Source organism: Phascolarctos cinereus, unplaced genomic scaffold, assembly GCF_003287225.1.
Source record: "Phascolarctos cinereus isolate Bilbo 61053 unplaced genomic scaffold, phaCin_HiC Scaffold_3;HRSCAF=262, whole genome shotgun sequence".
NCBI classification, from domain to species: domain Eukaryota; kingdom Metazoa; phylum Chordata; class Mammalia; order Diprotodontia; family Phascolarctidae; genus Phascolarctos; species Phascolarctos cinereus.
In genome coordinates, this window is record NW_027555736.1 from 11,611,801 (window position 1) to 11,639,236 (window position 27,436).

A 27,436-nucleotide genomic window follows, 5' to 3' on the forward strand; every position below is an offset into this window, starting at 1 on the left:
GCCGGCCAGGGCTGGGAAAGGCTGTCGCAGGTTTTGACCCTGGAGGATTTAGGGATCTCAGGAAGGCAGCATCACCTGCTGTCAGAGCATCTCCCAAGGAAAATGGTATAAATGGTACAAATACATGGAGGAGAGGGGGAGCAAGATAGTCACTTGTCCTTCCTCCATCCAACAATAGGTTAATGAGATGATTGCCTGATTTCTCAGTGTGTGTGTGTGTGTGTGTGTGTGTGTGTGTGTGTCCTCACAGGATCATGGACTTTGAGGGGGAAAGGACTTTCAAGGCCATTGAGTCCAACTTCCTCATTTTACAGATTAGGAAACTGAGGCACAGAGCAGCAACATGGCTTGTCCAATGTCATGCAGCTAGGACATGTCCAAGCCTCAAACCAGGGTCTCTGATTCCAGCCCCATAGAAATGTAAGTAGGTACTATTATCACTAATTAAAATCTCCAGGTTCCTTTTTATTACCATCCTGGTCATAGGAAAATAGTTTCTTTAACAAGAAAATATGTCAGGATTGGAAGATTCGACACTTGAAAGTTAAAACAAAAAACAGAAAAGGCAGATGGACAGAACAAGGAGTGCGCTAGGTCAGAAAGTCAATTTCCCAGGACTCTTTGTAGAGTCTCATTCCTGCCTGCAGAATAGCATCTCATCACTTCCTCAGGAAGTCATTCTACCCTCTGTGAATGTTTCTGGGAAATGACTCACTGGAAATATTGATTTGAGGTCAAGGGGAGTTGAGTCATGGGATCCCACTTTTAGAGGCAGAAGGGAATTGAGAGGTCACCCAATGCAGCCCTGAGTTTACAGATGAGAAGATGGAGATCTGAAGGGCTAAAATGATCTCCCCCAGATCACACAGCTAGTAGGTGGCCAAGCTCAGATTCAGACTCAGGTCCTATTGATGGAATCCTAATAAAGCTACCCCCAGACTCAATATAACCACTGCCCCCAGATCCAATTCGCATATTTGAACAGGTTGTGTTCTTATACTCAGCCACAATCACATCATCCATTTGTCCCAAGACAGGACCACGACAGCTGGCCAGTCAGAAAGCAGCACAGCCAGGATGTCTGACCACCGAACCATAGGAGGGATCCCCCCCCATCACTAATCACTTGACAAACCCCTCCGGCCATTTTAATAGTCATAATTTCTGTTGTGTGATCAGCCTGTGTTGTCCTACTAAGCTGCTGGTACCTCTTGGAAACTAGCCCACTTCTGGGGGCACCAATCCTCAGTAAATACCCATATTTGGATTAGAGGTGGTCTGACTCTGAATTCTTTGAGACAGTGCCACCACAGAACACCAGGAAACCGCGACACTGTGATTCCAATGTAGATCTCTTACCACTTGCCCTCTGACGTGTGTCAGACTGTGGAGAGTGAAGGCAATGACTGACGAGAACACAGCTGTGAAACGTTCACTTTCCCCCTTTCACACTGTGGAGGTAAGGGGGTCTTGAAGGCCCTGGCCCCCTTTCTGTCCAGCCCCACATCTCTCCACTCAGCTCACACTCCTTGGGCAGGCTAGTCAACTGCCATGCTGTACAGAAGATTGTCTACGTGGAGCCCTTAACAGAGAACCGAGCTCAAGTCTACATCACATACCAAAGAGCCCCCCATCCTCATGGGGCCAGCCCCATTGTTCAGCCACCTACAAGACCCTTTGAGGCCAACTAGACTGGGCACCAGGTGGAGATGCGACCAAAAACGTCAATTTCCCATCCTGTAGTGAACCGGGGATTACGGGAAGCAAACCAGACCTGAGCGCGCACCTTGGGTCAGAGGAATGAGCACCGAAGGAGGCTCCAGAGGTTTGGTTGGAATGCCAGCTTGGCCACCAGCTAGCTGCGTGACCCCAGGCAAGTCACTGGCTCACTCGGAGACTCGGCTTTTCTCATCAGTAAGAAGGGGTGGCAAGGGACGGGATGGCCTTGGGGATCTGCTGCATCCCTTTGAGCTCCGGACCCAAGGCTCCTGTGACTTGGGGTGGGTGGACAGGACAAAGGAGGAGCTGATGGCTCCTCCAAGTCCAGGCTCATCCCCAAGCTAGGAGAAGCGGGTTGCCATCAACCTGGAAAGAGGCTGGCCAGAGCCAGACTGGAAGGACAAATCCTCCCTGGGAAGTCTGAGAAGCACTTCTTGGAGACTGCAGGTCCCTTGGCAAAGTTCAGCAGAACACTGGTTACTCCAGATGAATTTATTTGGAAGGCTGAGGGTTTATCTCTTTACATGCTGAACCCTTTTTTCCTCCATTCTAAGCAGCTTGGTAAGAATTCTTTCTAAAGAATGTTCCTGCCTCCTCCGGCAGAATGTGCTGAGCACAATTTAAGCTTTGCCTGATGACTCAGGATCACGAGGATCATAGGACTTGGGGCAGGAAGGGTCCTCAGAAATAATCCCCTCCAACCCCTTCACTTCTCCAGATGCGGAAAATGAAGGCTGGAGACCCACCCAAGGTCACACAGGCAGCTGAGACAGGATCCTGGAGGCTTTGAGAAGGAGGAGGGAGATTGCTGTGCTGAACCATGGCTTCAGTTCGGATTTGGAGATCTCCATCCTTCATATCGTATTGTCAGTGTGGATGCGCCCTCCCCAACAGGGCAGGTCTCCACCCACCCGGGCCATTCCACCGTATGTGAGTGCAGCCCATGTTCTGCCATTGGGGAGGAGGCTTTCTTGAGTACTTCAGGCTCCCATCTTTGATTCCTCACTCCCACCATGTGACCAGTCAACTTCCTTACAGAATCATATGGTTCCTAGACTTGAACTACTTCAAGAATTCAAAATTCATTCAGCAAACTTTCGCTTGGGGCCTGCAATGTTCAAGGCCTTGTGGCAGAGCTGGCATGAGAGGATTTTTAAAAAAAAGAATGAAAAACATTCCCCACCCTCATTCCTTGAATATCATCCCTCACTGGAAATACGCTGTGCTTTATGGCATCCACCACACTTCTCTCTGTCATTGCCCTTTGGGCTCATGGCGCCCCACGGAGATGGTGATATTCCAAGGCCTCCATGCAGATGACGGCCCTGAGAAGAAGGGTATTTGAGCTGGGCTAGATCCCTAAAGTCACCATGTCATCTCTCCAGCGCCATCCCACCTACCCTCCTAGTGCATTTTGGGTCCAGCCTATTGTGCCTCTGCCTTATGTCCAAGTACTGGAAGGTCACCTCCGGTGCTCATGGGCTTTGCCTGGAGCACATGAGCTCTGGCTGTTTTGACTAGACTGGGAAGGATTCAAGTAGGGTCCTACTAACAGACCAAGCCTGTGTAAGGACACCCTTGGCACCAGGACATTGCCCATTAGGGGATCAATTTTTTTTTGTTGTGGTAAAATATTTAATTATAAATAATTTCTATAACTAAATAGAAAAACGTTCTTTGGGTATTGTGTTAAGGTTGGACGGCCACTTGTTGGGGTACTATAGGAGTAACTGTCAGTCTGGATGAAATGGCCTCCAAGGCCCCTGAGAAGCCTGAGATTCTGGGATCCATCCTTCCTAAGAAGTCCTCAGGAGACCTGGCTTCTACTACCTTCTCTTGCTCTGCTTAATGGTGTGACTTTAGGCAAGTCACCTCTCGGGGAGCCTTGGTTTCCCCTTTGTAAAGTAAGGACCAATCAGTGGGCTCTACGGTCCCTCTCAGGTATCAAACTTTTCATAAGAAAGGCTGCATTTGGGGACTTAGCTTTTGAATGTCAGGAAAGGTCTCATAGGATGCAGAAATTGTGTAAATCACACGTGGAGACACATGAGTACTAGCTAGCTCTTTCTCTTGGCACCAAAAATGGTCCACTGGGTTTTCAGGGGTTCATTCCAAAGGAGAGATAGCATTTTAAAAGGCAGCTCCCTGGATCTATCCCTTTGCTGGTATTTTGAGTCATGCAGACTGTGTAGGTCCAAAAGGAAGTGATTGCCCATTATTTTAAAATGTGGTTCAAAGGCTTTATAGAAACAGACATGTTTTGATGTACTGAATTTTTGTTCAATGTAGGGGAATACTAGAAATACATTAAAAACGTGATTGAGCGAAGCAGAGAGACTGAATTAAGTAAAAAATAACACCTTTCAGCTGGTCCCACAAAGCTCTAATATGTGCATAATCAATCCTGTGGCTTTAGGGAAAATTAAATGTATTTTATTTATCTTTCAACTACTCTCCACAGTCTGGAATAAGTACATCTTACAAAATTAAAAGAAATAAGTATACCTGAGATAAGGAAGATGAATCTCTTTATCACGATAGCAGTGAGTCTCAGCTGCCTTACTCCAAGTGCTGACACCTATAATGTGCTTACATTTTGGAAATTCAGCTGTTGTACTTTGGAAAGCAGGGAAGGAATTTAAAGGTTCAGTTCTGAGCTGTTTGCCTTAGCAGAACAGTCAGTCAGCATTTACTAAGCACCCGGCACCCTGCTGAGAATAAAGAGGACTGATTTACTAAAGGTTCTGTAATCTCAGGCTCACAGGATGTAAGGGACCTCGGGGCTGCCTAGACCAGTCCCTGCCTTAGCAAGAACCTACTACATCAGACCTGACAAGCAGGGTTAGAGCCAGCCAGCCTCCGCTAGACCTCCAGTGATGGGGGGGGTCCTTTAGTCAAGAGGACCTGAATTCAAATCCAGCCTCAGACACTTATTGGCTGTGTGACCCTAGGCAAGTCACTTACCCTCTGCTTACCTCAATTTCCTCAAATGTAAAATGGTTATAACAATAGCACCTACCTTGTGGGGTTGTTATGAGGATCAAATCAGATGATATTTGTAAAGCAGTAAGCATGGAGCCCTGCACATAGTAGGTGCTTAATCAATGCTCATTCCCTTCCCTTCCCCCTCCATGAACAACAATCAGCTAGCATTTATATAGCCCTTTAAGGTTTGAGAAGCATTTTACTAAATATTATCTCATTTTATCTTAATGAGTGATTTAGGAGTGTCCTGGACAAGAACTAGGATGGGACAGGAAAGTACGGTTGGGTTGTTAAGGAAGGGCCCCCATGGATGCCATCCCAGAGCCATCAAACTTCTCCAAAGTTCCAGGATCTAACCCCAATTTATCCCTCCAACTTTACTTCCAAGTTCTACCTAAATGAGAGAAGAGCTGGATTTATAGTCAGTCAACAAGCATTTATGAAGCACCTACTGTGTGCAGGGCACTGTGCTAAGCACTGCGGATACAAAGAAAGGTGAAAACACAGTGCCTGCCCTCAAGGAGTTCACCTTCTAATGGAGGAGACAACATGTAAACAATATCTCCACACAAATTCCTGACAGTGGGAAGGAAGGCGATCTTTGAGGGGAGGCAAGGGTTAGAATGACCCAGGCTGGACTACCTGTGGGGCCTCAGTTCCCCATCTGTAGAATGCGGAGGCTGGACCCAATGACCATGGAGGTCCTCCCCAGCTCTCAATCAAAGCTACAGAAAGGGAAACATCTCCCAGTGAGAGTAGAATGCACTTGGGAGTAAGAGACGGGAGCCCTGCATTCAAGTCCAGGTTTGGCCACCAACCCTCTACGTGACCTTGAACAAGACCCTTCAGACACTGAGCTTCAGTTTCCCCATAAATTGGGGAAGGGCAGACGAGATGATCTCTATGGCCCCTTCCAGTCCCCCTTTCTAAGGATGCAAAAAATGAGGAACAATGGAAAATTAGGGGACCCAGAGAGGAGAAGCAGGGAGCCCTTGGGAGGGAATTCTAACAGAAGAAAAGCCCTGTGACAAAATGTGTCCCTGAGTAGCCCAGGTGGCAGATACTCTGTGAGGAGAAGCATGGCAGAAGACTGAGCCTCAGTCACTCGGAATGTGGGTCCCTGGACGTGGCAGGAGCCTGCCCAGCCTCCAGTGGGACAAGTCCAGGGTTCTCCCTGAAACAAAGGCCCCCCCTGTGGACCGAAGCCCTCTCCCTGGGATGTTGCGTGCTTTGAGTCACAGAATACCCCAGGACTGGGAGCCTTAGACCCAAAGGGCAATAGAGAGGACCGCGGTGGACATGACAGGGTACAGCAGAAACAGCTAGTAGAAAGGCGTGTGCTTGAGAAAGATGGCGCCCGCCAGGTTGGGATCCAACCCTGGGGCAAGCAATTCTGAGCAGGGGTTCTCTACCTTCATACCCCTTGACCCCCACTAAGAGGTCCGTGAACAGATTTCAGGGGGTCCATGAACTTGGAGGAGAAAACAATCATAAATTTACTTTCACTAATCTCTACCTAAAATTTAGCCTTTCCTTTAATTATGTAAAAACATGATTCAGAGGAGTCTGGTAATAAAACAAAAGGGAAGGCCCTCTCTGCACTAGGCTGAACCCCACCCCTCCCCACGCGACTGGTAACCCCTGTGAGGGACCAGGATGCGGAGGCACGGGTGGGCTGCAGTCTTCGAGGCTGGGCCTTTGCTACCTCAGCCTCTGAATAATCAGTAATAACTGACATGGCCTTTCATTAGCAGTTAATAATAATGACAGATAGCAGTAACAATAATAATAGCTGGCAGTCATATGTAGGCTTTCCTCAAGATAGCCTTGCAAGGCAGGTGGCACAAATGTTAGCTCCATTTTACAGATAAGAAAGCTGAGGCTCAGAGAGATAAAACGTTAGAGGAAACGTCCCAGCAAGAAGAATCAAACCACAGAAACCACTCAAGTCTGTGTTTTCGGTCCATCCCACCCAGAAGCCCGCCCCTTCTGCCCCGGTCCTTCCGGTGAGCTAGAGGGATGGATGCTCTGTGGGGTCTGAAACCAGAGAGATTCGGCAGTGTGCTCAGCACGAATGGTTAAGAAGCATCAGAGTCTGCATGCAAACTTGGGCGTCTGACTCCCGTTCAAAGAGCTTTTCACTACAGCATACGTTGTCTCCCCCTGAGATTTTTCACACTTTTACTAAGGGACCCAGTAACCTACATTACATAGCATTTATTCAGAGGCTATAAAGCAGGGATGGATGGAACAGAGCTGTTACAGTACTACACCCTGGCTCAGGAAGACCCAGGTTCAAATCTCACCTCAGATACTAGCTGGGTGACCTTGGGAAAGTAACTTCCCCTCTGTTTCCCCATTGGGAAAATGGGAAATAATCATAGCACCTACCACAGAGGGCAATGGGATGATTAAATGACATAATGGATAGATAGCATTTTGTCAGCCTTCGTGCACCTTATAAATGTGAGCTATTCATATCACAAGCATCTCTAATACTGGGCCCTCACATTGCAGAGGAGAAAACTTCCTTGTTCACCACTCATGAAAAACAAGATGATAAAATGTTACAGGAAACGATCATTCTAGCAAGATGAATCAAACCACAGAACCGTTCAAGTCTGTGTTTTCGGCCCATCCCACCCAGGAACCCACCCTTCTGCCCCAGTCCTTCCTGTGAGCTAGAGGGATGGATGCTCTGTGCAGTCTGAATGACAGCCCTCAAAGGAGGGGGAGGGAGAAGGAGGGAGGGAGGGAAGGAGGGAAGGAAGGGGGGAAGAATAAAAGGAGAGCAGTAGGAGAGATGGGAAAAAGAGAGAGAGAAGAGACAAAAACAGATAGAGATGGAGGTGAGAGAAGAAAAAGGAAGGTAGGAGAAGAGATAGATAGAGAGGGGGGGAAGGAGGAAAGATGAGGGGAAAGAGGGAGAAAAGAGAGACAGATGGAGAAGAGGAGAGAGAGCAAGAGGGAGAGGTAGGGGGAGAGACAGAGATGGGGGGGCAGAGAGGAAGAGAGACAGGGGAGGGGAAAAGAGAGAGAAGGAGAGACAGAGACAGAGAGATGGAGAGGAGAGGGGAGGAGGGAGAGAGAGATGGCGGGAAGGGAAAAAGAGAGAGACAGAGACAGAAAGTGAGACAGAGAGAGCTGGAGACAGAGAAAGTGGGTGCTGGTTCTCTCCAGACCCTCTCGGTGACAGAACAAACAGGAAGCCCCCCCCACCCCCACCCAGTCACGAGGAGGGTTAATGAAAAATGACTAATAGCAGATCTCCTGTTTCAGAACTAGTGGAGACGGTGCAGTCACACAATGCCGAGGAGGGTCTGGTGCCCAGAACGTCAACCAGCAGGGCTAATGAAAAGGGCATGTGACTGACTCCCAGCAGGCCAGCCGGCAGTGTGTGTGAGGAAGGGGGGCCCTCCCAGTGGCCTTATGTAAGACATAGTTTCTCCATTTTCACCAGAAAGAGAAGGTGTCAGGAGGGTCGGAGGCAGGGCCTGGGGATGCTCAGCTGGAGAAGAGAAAGCAGAAGGGGCTGCTGGCTGTCTCTGAACCTCTCAGGGGACCTGACTGGGTCTTTGTGGCCCAGAGGGAAGAGCCAGGGCTGAGGAGGAGGATGCAGAGAGATCCATTTAGACCTGAAGCCAGGAAAGGCTTCCGAGTACCGAGCTGTCCCAGAGAGGGGTGGCCTGCCTACGGTGCTCATGGCTTCCCCAGCACCGAGAGCCTTTGGGCAAAGGCTGGACGACCTTGCTAGGGATGCAGCAGGGAGTCTCCTGGCAGATATTGGTTACACGAGGCAGCCTCTGAGGCCTTTTCTATCCTGGGATTCTGCAAACCACGGGTTCAAATGCCAGTGCTGCTACCTGCTATTGTGTGCAAGCCCCATAACCTCACTGGGCCTCAGTTTCCACATCTGTGAAATGGGGGTAACACCTGCCTTCCCTCCCTCACAGGGTTCTTCAGAGAACAAAGTCCTTTGAGATCATGTTTGGGAAAGGTCTTATAGGCTGTCAAGCAGAAGGCTGATTGTCATCTGAACATTCTCTTAGACATGAAACTCTTGATAGGAAAACTACAATGTTAGCCACATTCAAGAAATACGGCTAGCAAGAAAATCCTGAGGAGGAATCAGGAGAACTAGGGATTCCAGGGATGAATGTTGTAACATTGAGATAATGAGAGCAGCTGAGCGTGCTCACAGTTGGCAGACAGACAGCTCTCTGGGAATCACAGAGTTTGGGTGAAAGAGCTCTGGTTCTGCAGTCAGAGGACATTGGTTCAAATCTCGCCTCGGATGGGCGCCTTGGTGGCATGGTGGATAGAGCACCAAGCCTGTGGCTAGAAAGACCTACTAGCTATATGACCCTGGCCAAGACTCTTCACCCTGTTTGCCTTAGTTTCCCCATCTGTAAAATGAGCTGAAGAAGGAAATGGTAAACCATCCCAGGATCTTCGCCAAGAAAACACCAGAAAGGGTCACAAAGAGTAGGATATGATGGAACCGACTGAATGACAACCATTCTTCATGGACGACCTGTGTGATCTTGGGTAAGTCATTTAACTTCCATTGGCCTGAGCTTTCTGATCCACAAAACGTGTGTTAAACCACTTTTGTATAAATAAATGTGTGAAGAGTTTTTTTTAAAGTGGTTATCTAAAATATCAACCATCAAGACAAAAGTAAATGCACATAAAGAAATAAAAATGAAAGGGTCAAATGAGATGGGTTTTAATCCTTCTAGTTCCAAACCCCTCCTCCCACGTCCAAAGTCAAACCCGTTCCTCCCTCTGCTCTTTTCTCTCTCCCCTAAACCAATCAAACTGATTCACGAAACGCTTTAGGCGCCTGCCGCGCTCCAGGCACACTGGCAGGTGCTGGGGGCCAAAGACAAAAATCAAACCATCCCTGTTTCCTCGGCCGTGCTCTCTCATTTCAGCGACAGGCAGCTCCACGCGGTCACCCTCACTCTCACCTCTCTTCCTGCCACCCCATAGCAGTGCAATGCGCCTGCCCCACACCATTCTTCCTCCTAGCACATCCGGTCAGAGATACAGCGAGGTGCATTACTGGACTCACTTCTTGTCTTGGGACAGCAGGCACGGACGTGAAGAGTTCTCCAGAACAGTCCCAGCTTTGGATGTCACCCAGTTCAAGGTCAATCCCCACCTCAGGATTGCGAGGGACTGCTAGTCTGACCTATCCCAGAACAGAAATCCCCTCTACTACACTCGTTTACTCAAAATACATTTATTAAACACCTACAAAGCACAAAGCGAGTCATGCTGGGTGCTGGAGACACAAAACCCAAATAAAGCCATCTCTGTCCTCAAGAAACTTATATCACACTGGGACTTTAAAACATAGACACAGATAAATGAAAAATGCAAATAAAGTCAGTTCAGGAGGGAGAAAGTAGTGATGCCTTAGAGGATCTGGAAAGGCCTCACCTACCACGAGGCTCTTGGGCTGTGCTTGAAGACAGCTGGGATTCCAAGAGCCAGAGAAGAGGGTGTGTGTCTGGCATGGGGCACAGCCTGTGCAGAAGCCCAGAGATGGCAGGTAGAATGTGGCACTCAGGAAGTGAAGAAAAAATATTAATACTGATATTAACACAATACTGCATTTTAAACTGAAGTCTGCCGAAACGGCTTTATTTAATTCAACATTAATCAAATGTTGAAGTATTTCTAGCATGGAGAGAGAGAGAGAGAGAGAGAGAGAGAGAGAGAGAGAGAGAGAGAGAGAGAGAGAGAGAGAGAGAGAGAATGAGAGACTTTTATAGGAACCCTGAAGAAAAAAAAAATCACAAAATGTGAAAATACAGTTTGGGTGGACTGGAATAACTGGGTAACCAAGTCACCACTTCTTCTCTTGGGCTCCTCCTCCAGGGCGATCAACAGGAGAGCAGTACGGAGGCAGGAAGGCACCTCCCTTTTGATGAAAAAGGAGCACTCTCTTTGAGCCGCCCTGGCCCCAATCACTTCAGGGGTGTTTGGTTCTCACCCTCAATCCATGCCCCTAAGGAAGGTCTTCTGGTCCTCAACCTATCACAGACCCTTTCTGGGGGCTTTTCCAAGGATTTTGGAAAAGGCCTTTTAGAGCAAAGAGATACTATTATTATTATTGTTATTGTTATTATTACTATTATTATTATTTTGGTGAGGCAACTGGGGTTAAGTGACTTGCCGGACTAGTAACACAGCTAGTAAGTGTTATGTGTCTGAGGCCGGATTCGAACTCAGGTCCTCCTGACTCCAGGGCCGGTGCTCTATCCACTGTGCCGCCTAGTTGCCCCCTGAATTAGATAATATTTCTTAATAATTCTAGAGAACCTGAAAAACAGAGGTTTTTTAAATATGCTCTGCATGAGAACAGGAAGCAGGCCAGTCTGATGAGAAGGGAGATCACCTGTGGTCATCCAGCCTGAAGACCTTCAGGGCGGAGCTCTCCTTCACTTGGCATAGTCTCAGTTACTTCATGCCGTGCTCTCAGAGCCCCTCACCATCCTGGCTGAACTCTTCTGGATGATGTCAGGTTATCAAGGTCTTTCCCAAATGGTGGCATCCAGAATTCAATACAACACGTCAGATGTGTTCTGATCAGGCCAGAGGCCACTGGCCCGGTCACCTCCCAGGTTCTAAAATGCTCTGATATACCAGGGGCGCGACACAAGGAATTGTGAGCAGCCTGTTGGTGATGAAACCTTTCCATACTTTGCTGGACTGGTACTTGAAAAGTAGACGTAGTCAGTCCGTCCCCACGCTCATCATCGAAGCCTCTTGGTGAGATGGACCAATCAGTTTGTGGACTCTCCAGGAGAGCTTCTGAGAACCCAGGGCTACCTCCTTGCCACAACAGCCCACCAGAGGACAACCTAACTGCATATTTGGCCTAGCTTCAATGACCAGCTACTTTGCAGACCTACCTCTGCGAAGCCACACCTCCTCATCTTGGGATTTGTGAAGTTGATTTTTTGGACCCAAGTATAAAACTTGACATTCATCTCTACGAAATTTCATCATACTAGATCCAGACCACTGTTGTGACTTGAATTTTTGGATACTGACTCCATTACCCAATATATCACCCATTCCCTAACTGCCTTTTCATCACCTGTAAACTCAGTAAGACTGCCATCCTTATGCCTTTATCTAAGTCATTGATAGCTGTGATATAAACAGTAGGGGGCTAAGCACAGACCCCTGCAGTGCTCTACTGGACACCTCTTTGCAAGCTGACAGCAAGCCATTAATTAAATACCCCTCGGTTACAGTTTTCCAACCAGTTCCAACACCGCCTATGTGGACTGTCTCACCTCACACACCGCCATCTGGCCCATGAGAACAGCATGAGGGATCTGGTCAATGCTTGGCTAAAATCATCTCTGAAGAGGAAGCAAGAACATGCATCTATGTCTCTTTTTGGCAGAACTGGAGGACTGTGGGTGGGGCACGCTGCTCACCCCATCACACGTGTTTGGTATGTTGGTTTACTTTGCTGAATTGTTTGTACCTTTTTCTTTTTTATTCTTTGTTATAAGAGATGGCTCCTTGGGGAATGAATGAGGAGGGGTTCATTTAGAAATAAAGGCAATAAAGAAACAAAAGATAAATACAATTTTTAAATATTAGATAAAAATCTGAGCAAGGGACACAATCTTAAATCTTCTTACAGAGCTTGGGGGAGGAATTGGAACCAAAGATTAGCTATGTGACCCTGGACAAGTCATTTTTCCCCTCTGAGTCTCATTTTCCTCATCATCAAACTCTGCTCCAGATCTAACCCATGATGGCATCCCACGATGCCTATCAAATTAAGTTTCCTTTCCTGGCATTCAAGGCTCTCTAGAGCCCAGCCCCATCAGCCCCATACAACCTCCTCCATTCCATCCCTCCTAGGTGCACACCTTCAACACTGGCTGAATCTAACGTCTAGGCTTTGCTCCTCCCCCTAAATATTCTCCTCTTCTCCTCTTGAATTTCTACTTCCATCAAACCCCCAGGCTGACCTCTGCCCCCCGAGCAAAAAGCAGCACATTTCAAAGGCCCAGAGAAGATCAGTGTCTTGGCCCAGATCTGAACCCAGGTCTTCTGGTTCCTCCACTCCAGGTAGTGGAGAGAGCCCTGGCTTGGGAGTCAGGAGATGCTGCTTGGATAACTACCAGCTGTGGGACCTCGGCCAGCTCATTGTCCCTCCATGGCCCCTGATTTCTTCATCTGTCAAATGGGCCTGCAACCCCTCTCTCACAAGCCACTTTGAGGATCCAGGGAGGTAAAGGGGTCAGAGATCTTGGGGATCACACATGCCTCATGGTGACGTCAGCAGTGGCAGTGGGGAAAGGAAGGAACATGAGCGTGGCCTTCATCTCCAAGCGAGCGATGCTCTGCCTTCCAAAGCAGGGGGCAGAGTACAGATTTCTCACATTTCTACAGCCTTTGTAGTTTGACAAGCTCCTCTCCTTCAAAGAGCCTTTGGGGAGGCAGCGTACAGTACAGAGTGTGCTGGATCTGAAGAGAGAGGACCTGAGTTCCAATCTACCACTCACTAGAACAGCAGCCTTGGGTGAGCCGCTGACCTTCTCTGGGCCTCAGTTTTCTGACCTTTAAAATGATGGGGCTGGACCCCAGCGTCTCTGAGGTCCCTGCCAATGGCCAGCAAAGGATTCTCTAAGTAGGTCTAAAAGGATTATATTCCCATTCTCCCTATGAAGAGCCTGGGGCTTTAGAGGTCACATAGCCAGGAAGGGTCAGAGTGGGGATTTGAACCCATATCTCTCCTGACTCCAGGGCCATCCTTCTTTCCACTTATTGTCAGAGTCTTGTGACAGTTGGGGGTGCTCACGGAAACCTGGGGGACCACAGTGCTTCTCTGCAGCACAAGGCGCTGCTTAGAAAACCCAGAGGTTACCAAGGAAGTACAAAACTCACCCTGAGCCTGTGTTGCTAAGCAACCTGCACCAACTGGCCCAAATAGTGCGCACTTGGTTACCTTTAACTTTAGAAATAATGATGCAGAGAATATTAACAATAATCTGCATCATGGCCTTGGACTCTTGGATAGGTGGCCGGGTCAAGGCAGGTGAGGCAGCGGTGGGGGTGTGGAAGTGAATGGGCTGCTGCTCCATGCTCGGCCAGCTGGCCTCCCCACAGAGAAGCCTTCTGACAAAGAAAGCTGCATGTTCTGGCAGGGAGAGCTGGCAGAGAGAGCTGTTAGGGCACCCAGGTTCAAATTCTACTCCATGACCTTGGGCAAGTCACCTAAATTCCCTGGACCTCAGTTTCTTCATCTGTAAAGTGAGGGCTTTGGACTAGATGGACTTTGAGGCCTTTCTCTCCTCCTTCAGTGGACTTCCTGCACCCAGCACCTAGGCCGGAAGTCACACTCCCTACCAGAAGGAACGAGCACTGATTGTGGAAGCAGAGGCTAGGGAGCTGAATTCCAATCTTGCCACTGACCACCAGGGGCCACTTCACCTCTGGCCATCAGTGGGCTCAGTGTGAGGCATTTGGACTGGGAGACATTCAAGGTGCTTTCAGCTCCAAAGATTCAATTCTTCAATGTGGCTGTGTGACCTTAGGGAGGTCACCCCTCTCTCTGAGCATCAGTGACCTTGCCTGTTAAATGATCAGTTGGGACGTGGCACAGCTTGCTTACCCATCCAACCTGGGATGTGTCTGGAGAAGAATCTGTCTGAAGCAAATGCTTTAATGCCCTAGCTTGTGAAGCTAAAGAAGGAGGAGGGGATGCCAAGTGAAATAAGCCCAGAAACCTGAAAACAAGATTTCCTAGAATGTGAACCACTGTCCTGAGGACAAAGGCCTGTGCTGGGAGTTAGGAGACCTGGGTTCCCAGACCCTTCCCATCTCTGGCCTTTGGGTTTCTCACCTGCCAAATGAGGGCTATGATAGCTAAGGTCAATTCCAGCTCTAAGATTCTATGATGCCATGGTCCCAGAGTAAAATTGCGGGAGCTAAATTTAGCATCCTGGCTAGGAACATTCAATTGGTAAGTGACTCCAAGGCCCAAGAAAAGGTAAGAAAGGATGGAGAGAGAAAAGGAAAGGAGACAGGAAAAGAGGGAAGGAGGAGAGAACAGGACTATGAGAGTGGAAGGCGAAAGCAGACAGGGAGAAGGATGGAGGAGAGAAGAGAAGGAGAAAGACAGGAAAAGGAGTCAGAGAATGAGAGCAAGAGGGAGGCTGATATATTTGGGCACAAGAAATAGAAATTAAAGCAGAGACATGAGTGAAGGAGACAGGAAAGTACTATTACAAACAACAACAACCACCTTCCCACAAAACTTCGGGAAGAAAAGCTCAGCAAAGCTCTTGGCCATCTGATTACTCTGCTGGGAAGTCTCCCCCCAAAATAGGAAGGCCCTGGGCTATGGCCAGTGTGACCAGCAGCATTCAGTGACAGGCTAGATCTAGAAAACAAACCTCCTGCCCTGACATCATTCAGTTTCACTGTCAATGACAGGCTTTGGCAATCAGAGTGCTCACTTTTCAAAATAACAGTTCTGTCGACTGCATAAGATCATTCTCCACGTTGCCTTCTTTCTCTGGAACTTGCAGCATTTCCCCAGAATGTTGGATTGTGTGACCTTAGGCAAGTCACAAGCCTCTAGGGAGTTCTGTTTACCCATCTGTATAATGTGGGTGGGGTTTGGTTACGGTCCTTCCAGCTCTTAACTAGGAGCTAGGAGGTCAGGCTGTCTCACCCTGTTATTCTGTACTAATAAAATATTAACAGCATAGAGTTATTGTTGTTGTTGTCGTTTTTAATCGCCTGGGGTTGAGGAACTCGAATGTAAGGCAACAACAGTCAGGATTATTTCTGTGCCTCTAGAAACTCTTCCAGGGGCTCTGAGAAGACTAGCCCTGACGGCGCTCATTTATTGTTTAAATTATTTATCACAAGCAGGAGGAGCCTTGGAGAATGGCTCAGGAACAGCTTGGACAAGTGAGCCCAGTGATTTCTTCTTCCCTCCTCCACCACACACACACACACACACACACACACACACACACACAAGCTCTATCTGTCACCCACATACACAGATCCAGTCGTGTGTGTGTGTGTGTGTGTGTGTGTGTGTGTGTGTGTGTGTGTGTGTGTACCCACCTGGCCGGGGGCATCTCCCTGAGGACAGCAGAGGAAGTTTCATCACAAACAGCTGCTCGTTCACTACTCCTACCTCACGGTCAATTCCACCCGTCTTTCCCAAGCGGCCAAAGCTCGCTCCCTTCCACCCCCAGAGTGGCCAGAGCGCGTCTGTGAGCGGCCTTGGGAGCTCGAGGGCCTGGCTTCCACGTTCCTCGCTCGGTGCGTGGGTGACCTTGAGCGAGTCCCTTTCCCTTTCTCGGACTGCCTCGCTTTCCTCTCCTGTTCCAGGTGGGTGGAGGTAGGGGGTTGGGGAAGTCCCCTTAGAAGCTTCTGCCTGCTTGGGATGCAGGGCTCGGGAGGGACCTCCTCCCCGGGCTCCTGGGCATCTCACAGCCACCCGAGAGGGAGGGAGGGAGGGAGCTAGCTGTCAGCAACGCGCACACTTCCGCCCCCCCCCAAAGTCCCGGCCAACAGACCCGGGCAGGTGCGCACTGCCGCACAAGCCCTCACGGAAACTAAAGCATCCAGGCGCAGCCACACAGGTACACAGAGGGGTAAGCACGCGGAAATACAAGCGAACCCCCCCCCAGTACAAAGACAGACACACATGCACAAGTGCAGACAAGCGCACCCCAGACACACGTACACACACGCACACACAATCACACGCGCAAGCGCGCGCACGCACACACACACACACACGTCTGCTCACCGGCAGCCCGGGATGCGCAGGATCTCTAGTCCGGATCAGTGGGCCAGTCTCCTGCCGCCCGGCCGGGCATCTGAGGGGCGCGGAGAGCAAGCCGAGCAAAGGAAGAACCGGGGCGCCTAGCCGCCCACCAGCCCGTCCCGCTGCCCGCTGCCGGCTGCCCTTCCCAGCCTGCCACCGGCAGCAGGTTCCCCAGGGGTTGCTGCTCCTTCCTCCCTGGCTCTCCCCGATAGCGATCGTGCGTCCAGGGCAGCCCCCGCCTCCTGCTCTTCTTCTCGGCGCTGCTGTGGCTTGCGTCTCCCTCCCAGGCACCCCTGGGCAGCCGCTGGGCCGGTTACCTGCTGCGAGCGCGGCCAGAAGCACCCTCCCGGCCAGAATCCCGGGAGTCAATGGCCCCCGGCCCGGCCCCGCCCCGGAGCCGCCTCGGCCCGGTCCCGCCCCCGCCCCGCCTCCTCCTTTTCTTCCTCCTCCTCCCGCGGCCGCCACGGCGGCATCCCGAGGCCGCGGGCAGGTAAAGTGAGGCACCTTCCCAAGAGCGCAGGGTCAGGCCCCGCGGCGCCCGCCGGCCGTGGTCTAGGAGCTGAGAAACGATACCCCTGCTGCGATGGGCTCCGAGGGGAGACCCGAGAGCCAGGGGAGAGCCAGGGCTGTTCCCTGGATTAAAGCTCAGCCTTGACCGTCCTGGCAGAAAACAGGAAGCGACCGCGCTGGCTCCCAGAGTATGCAAGCTCCTTGTGGCCAGGGCTAGAGAGCTGTCCTCCCGGCCAGGCAGACCTGTCCTGGGCTCCTGCCCTGCTTCTGACACTTACTGACTGTGTGACCTTGGGCAAGTGACTTAACGTGTCGGGGCTCCTGGCGACTCTCCAAGACTGCCCATCGCAGAGAAGAGAGCGCCAGGCCGCATCTCTGGAGGGATCTTTCTGTTCCTACATTTATGAACTCTCAGGACTAGTCCTGTTCCCTGCCCGGTCTTGGCCCCAGCAAACAAGAGCACAACCTCTGGTAAATAAATGCTTCTTAAGTAATTGATTAATCGAGCAGGGGACTGGTTAAATAAATTGCGCTTCGCCGATGCGATGGAATCTTACTTTTTTCATTTTAATTTTCAATGAATAAGCATTGATTTTCTTTCCTTTCCACCCCTCCCAATTTAAAAGAAGAAACCAAAACTCAGACCTTGGTAACAAGTAAGCATAGTCAAGCAAACACACAAAATCTCACCCTGTCCATGTGGTGCGTTCTGCATCTGGGATCCATCACCTCTCTGGAGCTGGAGGCATGTTCCTTCCTGAGGCCTCTGGGATCCTCTGATAAGAGACCTTGAGCAGTTCAGAATTGTTTATCTTTACACCGTTGTTGTCCTTGTATACTACTGTTCTACTGGTTCTGCTCTTTCCACTTTGCATCAGTTCATACAAGTCTTGCCGCGGTTCTCTGAAATCATCTCTTTTCTAATTTCTTGGAGCAAAATAGTATCCGTTACATTCCTAGACCATAATTTGTGCAGCCATTCCCCGAGCGATGGGCACCTCTCTTAGTCGGCAATCCTTTGCCTCCACGAAAAGAGCTCCTAAAATGTTTTTGTCCTTCCGGCTCCTTTTCCTCGTTCTTTGATCTCTTTGGGGAAACGTCAATAATAATATTTACATAGCACTATGCTCCACTTCACCTCATTTGAATCTCACAAGAAGCGCCAGAAGGAGGTTATCTCCATTTTACAGATGGGGAAACTCAGGCTTGGAGGAGTTAAGGGGGTTGCCCAGGGTCATGAAGCTAGTCAGTGTTTGAGAATGGATTTGAATTCAAGTCTTTCTGATTCCTGGCTCTAACCACTGAACCATGTAGTAGTAGTAGTAGTAGTAGTAGTAGTAGTAGTAGTAGTAGTAGTAGTGCTGGTGGTGGTGGTGGTAGTAGTAGTGGTACTGGTAGTAGTAGTAGTAGTAGTAGTAGTAGTAGTAGTAGTAGTAGTAGTAGTGCTGGTGGTGGTGGTGGTAGTAGTAGTGGTACTGGTAGTAGTAGTAGTAGTAGTAGTAATAGTAATAAGTTGGAGGCAGATTATATAGTACTTTATATAGTACTTTATGTATAGTACATTTACATAGAACTTTCAGATTTGTAAAGTGCTGTGCATCTGCCACCTCATTTAATCCTCACTACAACCCTGGGAAGTAGGTGCTATTCCCATTTTACAGATGAGGAAATTGTTGAGAAAAGCTAAGTGACCTGCCCAGAGTCACACAGCCAGTAAGTATCTGAGGCCAGATTTGAACTCAGGTCATCCTGACTCAAGGTCCATTCCTTTATGTCCGGCTAGCTGCCTCACAGAGGTGACAGGAAAAGTGAATGAGAATGAATAGACAACCAAAGAATCCTGTTAGAGACTTAGAGGGATTGAGGGGAAAGGTTTGTTTTTTAATTCATTTAATTAATTAATCTAAATGTAAATCTTTACTAAGGAAAGCAAATTACCTGTATTAGTGTTCAACAGTAGGTTTTTAATGAATCATTTAAAAAGATAAATCAACAATTGTTTATTAAAAATTCTAGGTACCAGAGAAGAAAAGACAAGAACAAAATGGGCCTGTCTGCAATATTCTTTGGAGGAGGAAAAAAAAATGTGTGAGTATATGTAAGCATGAACTGTACACAAAATAAATCGAAGTAATTTGGAGGTCTGCATTAGCAGCAGGGGGAAATCAGGAAAGGCTGCATGTAGGAGGTGGCATTTGAGCTTTAAAGAATGCTAGGGACGGATTCTAAGAGGCAGAGGGAAGGATGTGCATTCTGGACATGGACATCCTACCAGGGGAAGGGAGCAGCCTATGCAAAGTTGCTGAGGCAGGAGGTGGAATGTCCTAAATGAAGACAATTGTAGCTTAGGCATCAAAATCTACTGCCAAGGGTGAAAAGCAAAGAAATTCTACAAAGAATTCAATAAGGCCATCCAGAATAAATCGGAATTGGAAGGTCTTGAGCAAGGCAACACCCCCCTTCTCCCAGAAAAAGAAAATTATGACATCTCAAAAAACAGGAAAGAAGCTTATGTAGTGGGAACTGTGTGCTCTTAGACCATTAATTGAGGAGAAAAAATAAACCAAAATCAACACCGTAATAGAAGAATAAAGGTTAGGAGATTTGGCACAATCTTAAGAAGAAGGTAGCAGAGTATGGAGGAAACAGTGGATTTGGGCTGGAAGTCTGGGTTCTCATCTCAGCTTTACCATTTTACTAAGTCGCTTAGTAACCTTATGCCCCAGTTTCCTCATTTGTAAAATAAGGGAACTGGCCCCGATGGCCTCCAAGTTCTCTTCTGGCTCTAAGTAGGAGCCTATAAAATAGCTCAAGTCTGACCCAAATGAGATATTGATCCTGAACTTGGGAAATGGAGAAAGTAACAAATAACAATAGAGACCATCACCATTTCCTCAATAATTGTTGTAGAGTAATTACCAGAACAAGGAAGCTAAAAGAACAGAGAAGCCACACCAACCAGCCTTGCCAAGGGGAGAGATAGAACAGCCAAGGGCAACACCAATCTAGAATATAAATTGATTTGCAAAATCTAATGGAGAAAGAAATCGGAGAATTAGGAACAGTCTCGACTCATGAAACAGCAGCGGGGAGTGGTGGAGTAAAAAGCGACATTCCAGAAAGATTGGCAGGAGGCTCAGTTAATGGAGCCAATTCATCTCCTTGTAGGATGGACCTGGAAGAAAGACAAACAGGTAAAGAAGGGGGTGATCTGTTGATTTTTCTATGATCAATGGTTTGCTCCATCAATGATGGTTGAGTCACTACACTTGTGCTGAGGGGACAAAATGGTGAGATGGCCTGAGTAGATGACTGAATGGTGGGGAAGATGGAGGAAAGGTGGGTCCAGTGTCCAGGACCAGCCAGTAGACAGAGTGGCCCAAATGGGTCAGTTTGCTCACACTCAGCCACCAGCCAACTGGACTGGGCCCCAGTGAAGGGGACAGTAAATCAGAGAAGGCCGAGGGGCCATGGTAAACAACAGCAGTCTTCCAAGTGTTTGAAGGACTTCCACAAGGAAGGGGGATTAGCCAGCTTGGAATTAGGAGCAGAGGGCAGAAACTGCAAACAGGCAGCTTTAAATTGGGTGTCAGGGAAAACCTCCTGATAATCTGAGCTGTCCCAAGGATGAATGAGCTGCTCTGGGAGGAGGTGGAGTCTTCCTCCATGGAGGTCTTCCTGAAGAGTCAGATAGCTACTCACTGATGATGCTTTCAGGGGATGCTTGTTCAGGTGTAGACTGGCCCCAGAGGTCCCTCCCAGACTCCAAGCCTGTGGTATAAGCATCTAGCTGACCTTGCCTTCAGGTCTCTGTTTTCCCCTCTAGATCTGTGCGCTCTTCTCTTAAGCTCTTGGACCTGAAAGTGACAGGAAAGCCCAGAATTGTCACTCTGAGGGAGCTTCCTAAAAAGACAGAAGGTATCTGGCTATGGCCAATGGCTTCTGGGATGGCCTTGGAGTCAGGAAGACCTGGGTTCAAGACCTGCCTCTGACACACACACACACACACACACACACACACACACACACACACACACACTAGCTGTGTGACCTTGGGTAAGTCACTTAATTTCTCAATGACCCAGGCCACTTTCTAAGACTGTTGCAGTGGAGTTGCTGATTTGCAGCTGTATCAGTAGATGGACTTTCCACACTGGGAATTCTCTGCTCTGATGAGACTACCTGCCACTAGACTAAGAGATCCATGAGGGCCAGTTTCTTGCCTCCAGCTTCAACATTGTACCTGGAACATAAAAGATGCTTAAAAATTGCCATTTATTGACTCCCTACCCTTCCTCTCCACCTCCCTGTGCTTGGCACAGGAGCAGCACAAAGTTTAAGACAACATTCCTGACTTCATGGAGCTTTCAGTCTGCTAGGGAGAGGGGACACACACACACACACACACACACACACACACACACACACACAGAGTTACAATGCAAGGTGTTTTTTTTTTTAATAGTTGCATTCAAAAAGTGAGGGCAGAGTGCTCCTTTGGCTCTGAGGGAGAAAGGCCATCGCCAGCTCATGGCTCCATGGCTTTTACCACGAGGCCCAAGCAAGCTGCCCTCTGGCCTTTGATCTTCCTGCCTCCTGGTCACTTGGTTTCTCTGAATTGTCTGGGAGCTCTGGCCCAGGACCAGTACTCTATTGGCAAAGTGGCCCTGATGGCCATAGCCTACAGCCAGTGGTAAATGGCCTTCCATGGAGAGCCAACCACACCAGCCCACACAGCAGAAGGCTAGATCCTCAAATCCCCATTTTCTCCCAACATTTACAATACTAAAAATGTCCTGGCCCCACAGGCTTTTCTGCATATTTACCTCCAGCTCCAGTAATTAGACACTAAAGCCTCTCCTCCCCTCCTTCAACCATTGCACCAGGCCAGAGATGTAAAGCTGGGAGGAGCCTCACAATTGCTGAAATCAGGCATAGAGTGGGAGGGGACTTTAGAGGTCAATTCCCTTTTCAACTGAGAAGGAAACTGAGGCTTGGGAAAAGAATGGTATGGAAAGTCGTTTATCAAATAGTTACCATGCCAACCACTGGGGGAACAAATGAAAAACTGAAACAATACTTGCTTTCACCAAATTCCTGAGCCATTCCAGAGTTTAATCTTAGTTCCAACCAAGCAACCAGGCGTGGTCTGCTTAACAGCTGAGCGTCCCTCCAAGAATGGCTAACCAGTGTTCATCACCCAGGTGCAGAGCACCACGGCCTGCACGATGGCTGCTGGATCCTCACAGGGGCTGGGGGGATGGGAGAATAGATCAATGACTGCAGTAGGATGGCAGAAAGATGTCCTGGTCCAAGTTGGTTTTCTCTACCCAGGAAAATGACCTTCAGACTGGGAAGGGACAGATAGGGAAAGGGGGTGGAGCTATGGCATAGGGAACTCCCAGAAGGGAATGAATGAATGAATGGAAGAAAAAGTATTTATTAAGCACTTACTGTATGCCAGGGACTGTGCAAAGCCCTGGAACTAAAAATACAAATGGGAAACAGTCCCTGCTCTTGAGAAGCTCACCTTCCAATAAAGGAAGACTCCATTTAAAAGCGATTTCAGCTGCCCATGGGAGGAAAGTCCTCATGGTCCTTAGGAGGCAGCAGCAAAGTGGAAGCTCAGATCTCTTCCTTCATAGCATTTCCGCTGATAAAATGTTAGCAGTTTCTGACGTGGAGCCATTTGGCCAAGGACTTTGGCCCGAGCTTTCTGTTTTCTGAGTCTTCAGGAGCTGGGGCTGCTGGGGTAGGGGAATGAGTGGGCTGCTCCACCCACAGAGACAACCCACAGGTTGAATCTCCACTAGAATTGTTCCCCTGGAAGATGTCTGAGTAAAAAAGGCAGAATAAAAATGGGAAATTGAAAGGCAAATTAAGTGATGAGATAAGCAGAGGCTTGCTAGCTGCCTTCAGTGAGTTCAAGATACCAGCCTCCAGTGAGGGACTCAGGAGTCTGGGCTTGCCTGTTGGTCCTTTAACACTTATCTTGGTGACCTGGATGAGGGGGATGGTATCATACTTCTTAAATTTGCAGATGACACAAGACTGGGAGGGGTGGCTGCATGTTTAATAATAGAATCAGGATTCCCAAGGAGCTTGATTGGGTAATATTGAATGAATGTAATCAAATGACATTTAATAGCTATAAATATAAAGTCTTACTCATAGGTTTAAAAAATCAGCTTACACACATACAGACTGGGAGCACCCTGGTTGGTCCTGTGAAGAAGTTGGGGTTGTAATAAACTTCAGACACACTAAGGGTTGATAGGGTAACAGGAAAGGCAAAAAAAGATGGTGAATTCATGGGCTCCATGGATTGCAACAGTGCCCTGATTGAGGTTGTGTGAGAGGTGGCCTTGTAGGTGTGGATTGGTGTTTTCAGAAGGAATGGGGCTTTCAGGCATCATGGGAAACTGTAAATGAAAGCCCAGAGGCTGGAGGGACCTAGAACATGCTCCACAGTATTCTTCCCTCTTCCTATCATCACTATGGCATATACATACCCATTGTCTTCCCCCAGAGAATAGAAACGTCTCATGGACAGGGATTACAATTTCTGTCCCTGTATTTCCAGAATTTAGGACAATGCCTGGAACAAAGTATGTGCCTAATAAATGTTTGTTGATGCACTGATTTATACTCTGAATATACTAATATATCTACATGATGTCTCCCCTACCAGAATATAAGCTCCTTGAGGGCAGGAACTGTTCACTTTTCTTTGTATTCATAACAGCTCATATAATGTGGGGTATACAGCAGATGCTTAATTAATGCTTATTGATTACTGGATAGATTGGTCCCAGATGTTGCTTGCTTCTGTATGGATACAGGTCCTTATAGTAAGCCATCTACCTAGAACCTAATCTGTGCCTCTCCAAATCCTTATCCTTTTTCACTGATTGTTGAAGGAGGCTGAGGAAAGGAAGGTGTTGGGGGTAGGGGTGTCTCTCTTGGGAGGCTCCACATCTATTCCATATTTCTGAACTGATGAAGGTGGTGCATTGCTTTCATTTCAACAAATGGGGCTTCAAGAACCAGAGCGATGCTTTTAGGAGGGCATGAAGTACCCACTACCATGGAGTGAGAGCCCATCACTGTTTCCCATTTGGAGGAATCAGGAGCTGAGCTGATTGCAAAGACTAGAAGAAGGGTGTGTGTGTGTGTGTGTGTGTGTGTGTGTGTCTCTCTCTCTCTCTCTCTCTCTCTCTCTCTCCCCCAGTTAAAAGATGGCAGAGGCTTTCTGCCATTTGTGGGAAGTGAGTTGGTTCCAGGATTTTTTTTTTTCTGCTCAAGAACTTTGCTGTTGATTAAGAGATAGCCTGGCAGTCAGAAGTGACAACCCACTAGATTTGGGGGAAAATGAGCTATGAGACTTTAGAAATTTAAGCAGTCAATCAACCAGTATTGATTAGGAAAGCCCCTTTCTTTCTTAGACCCTTGTTTCCTCATCTGTCTAATGAGTGGTTCAGCCCTAGAGGCTGTTTAAGTTTCTTTCCAGACCTAAATCTGGGCTCCTGTGATGCCTCATTTCTTGGCTCCCAGCTCGCTGTTTCAAACATGATCTGACTAGGAGAAGGAGAGAGTGCCTTAGACCCTATTTAACTATTTACATTTTTTATTTAAGTAACTGTTTAACTCTGGGTAAACCATTTAACCTTTCTGGGACCCACCATATACATCTTTGAAATGAGAGTAATAATACTTGAACAGTCTACCTTCCAGGGTTGTGGTAAAGAGCCAAGAATTCTGTATGTGAAGCATTTTACAAACCATAGAGCCCAGTCTCATGTAGATGTGACTGAGTATGGGAAGGAATGGAGTGCGAAATCTAAAAGATTTCAATTAATTCATTAATAAAAGAACCTTCAGTGGCTTCCTTTTGCCTCTAGGTTAAAACACCAAGTCTTCAGCTTGGCATTTAAACCTTCCACCATCGGGCTCCAGCTGTCCTGGCATCTTGCACATGACCCCAGCACTACGTGAACTCTGAATTCCATCTCATCCCTCAAACCTGTTACGTGCCTCCCTCACCTCTGCCCCCAAGAATTCTGTGCTTACTTTAAGGCTCAGCTCTTGGGCCACCTTCCCAAAGGAACCTTTCTTAAGCCTCCTAAATTAGAGCTTTCTCCTCCTCAAATTATTCCACATTTACTTACCTGTTTCCATATATTTTGTCCAACTAGTATATTATAAGCTTCCTGACAGCAAGGGTTCTTTCATTGGGGCAGCTAAGTGGCACAGTAGAGAGAGTGCTAGGCCTGGAATCAAGAAGATCTGAGTTCAAATTCAGCCTCAGACACAAATTAGCTGTGTGACCCTGGGCAAGTCACTTAGCCTCTGTTTGTTTCAGTTTCTTCAACTGTAAAACGGGGACAATAACAGCACCTACCTCCCAGGGTGGTTGTGAGGATTGAATGAGATAATAGCTATAAAAAATGCTTGGCACAGTGCCACAGTAGGCACTATATAAATACTCATTCCCAACTTCCGCTCCCCCTACTTGGTATTCCTAGCATCTGACATAGTATCATGCACATAGCAGGTGCTAAATAAATGTTTACTGGGACTCTATTGAATTGGCGTTTTTTGAAATTAAATTTTTATTGAAGCTTTAAAAAAAACCCTCAATCATTCCCAGATATACTTCTATCTCCACCCTCTCCCCATCTCTTTCAACCCAGCCCCACATGCAATAAGCCTTTCCTTGGAACAGTGAAACCAACAAACCTATACCAACTATGGCTGGGAGACTTTGCCGTTCCACACCCATAGTGCCCCACCTCTCCAAGGAAAGTAAGGAGCTACATTTTCTAACCTTTTCTCTGGAAGAGTGTGGCCATCACAAGTACAAAGCATTTGGCTTTGTTTCAGCATTCATTTTTGTTTCTGTTACTGCACTTACTACGTTATTTTGCTGGGATTCAAAAAAACCTGGTAAATTTATGCAATTAAATAAACAAATTTCTGTTGCTGTGTTTGGTGTTGCTCCTTTGATGTGTTCCAAGCTGGGCTGATTCCTGCAAATGTCCTACAGTTTGTCTTGAAATGTCATTCTCTGTTTGATTTTTAAAAATCATTGGAGAATTTCTCATTGCAAATGAGACACAGCTGGAGAAGGGAGAATTGGCTGAGTTGCATAAGACTCGGTCCTTTCGTTTTTAAATTCTTCAGGCTCATTTCCTTTCTCTTTTTTGTCCTCATTTTCATCCTCCGACTATTTCCATCACTGATACTGTTCTGTGCCACATTGTGTGACATAACCCCCGGCAATTCAGTGCAAGACCACTGGAGACACCTATCGCCTGGACCCCGTGCCTCCTCGCCTTCGTCTCTGGGGCTCCCCAGCCCTCTTCCAAGCTCCAACCAGCCCAAGTTACCGATCTCTTCACCCCCTGATAATCTTATTTACCGTGTAATTAGTGTCTTGTCTTTGTCTGTTTGTGGGCATGTTGCCTTCTCCTTAGACTGAGGGCTTGAAAGCTTTGTCTTTCGTTATCTCCTCAGAGCTTAACACAGTGTGTTGCACAAAGTAGGTGCCTAGTAAATGCTAGCTGACCCAGGACCTAGCCGCCACACTTTTACCCATCCTGTTCCCCAGGACTGGGATGCCTGTTCCTTCTGCTGAGGCCAGTCGATGCTGGGGCCACTCCTGTCTGGCTGCCTCAAACATCGATGAGGATAGGAGATTATCTCTGGAGGGGTCCAAAGACATCTGAAGCCACTGGGCCTACCCAGAACAGAGCAGCCCCTGGGCAGCTTCCCGTGCAGGAAAGAATGCCTGCTGGGAACAGGAGACAGCTGCCTTTGAATCCCACCCTGGAGGCTCATTGCTTAGCAGTCAATTAGATCCTTTAAATCTTAGTTGCTTCAGCTGTCAAATGGGTAGCCTAAGGCCTGGAATACCGACTTCACAAGGATACTGAGAGGAGCCAATGAGGCCACCTATTTATGAGGTGCTTTGGGGAATTGTAAATTGCTTCCTGGGCAACTAGGTGGTACAGTGGGTGGAGTGCCAGGCCTGGCATCAGGAAGACTCATCTTCTTGAGTTCAAATCTGGCCTCAGACACTTACTAGCTATGTGACCCTAGGCAAGTTACTTTACCCTCTTCAACTCAGTTTCCTCATCTCTAAAATGAGGTGGAGAAGGAAATGGCAAACCAGTCCAAGATCTTTGCCAAGAAAACCCCCAATGGGGTCACAGAGAGTCAGATGTTTGGGGTTTTTTTGTTTTGTTTTGTTTTTGGCTAGGCAATGGGATTAAGTGATTTGCTCAGGGTCACACAGCTAATAAGTGTTATGTGTCTGAGGCCGATTTTGAACTCAGGTCCTCCTGAATCCAGGGCCGGTGCTCTACCCATTTCGCCACCTAGCTG

The 27,436-nt window shown here is 48.0% G+C and overlaps 1 protein-coding gene and 1 long non-coding RNA gene across 7 annotated transcripts in view; one reads left to right on the forward strand and one right to left on the reverse strand.

Annotated features, from left to right (window-relative positions):
- STAMBPL1 (STAM binding protein like 1) overlaps positions 1 to 16,920 on the reverse strand; it is a 40,117-nt gene extending 23,197 nt beyond the window's left edge. For 3 of the 5 annotated variants that reach the window (XR_013485140.1, XM_020973614.2, XM_078150704.1), the window contains exon 1: positions 16,523 to 16,919. The gene's annotated coding sequence lies outside the window, so the exon portion shown is untranslated. Of the gene's footprint in view, positions 1 to 15,828; positions 16,187 to 16,522 lie in introns of those variants that run through there. The other 2 variants (XR_002321887.2, XM_020973615.2) reach the window with 2 other exon arrangements.
- Positions 16,921 to 16,991: 71 nt separating this feature from the next.
- On the forward strand, positions 16,992 to 26,035 carry LOC110198967 (uncharacterized). Of its 2 annotated transcripts, XR_002321888.2 has the most exons (4): positions 16,992 to 17,521; positions 19,067 to 19,138; positions 20,877 to 21,106; positions 24,952 to 26,035. It is a non-coding gene; the product is annotated as an uncharacterized LOC110198967 (long non-coding RNA). The 2 variants fall into 2 exon arrangements; XR_013485141.1 differs by lacking the exon at positions 20,877 to 21,106.
- Positions 26,036 to 27,436: the final 1,401 nt, after the last annotated feature.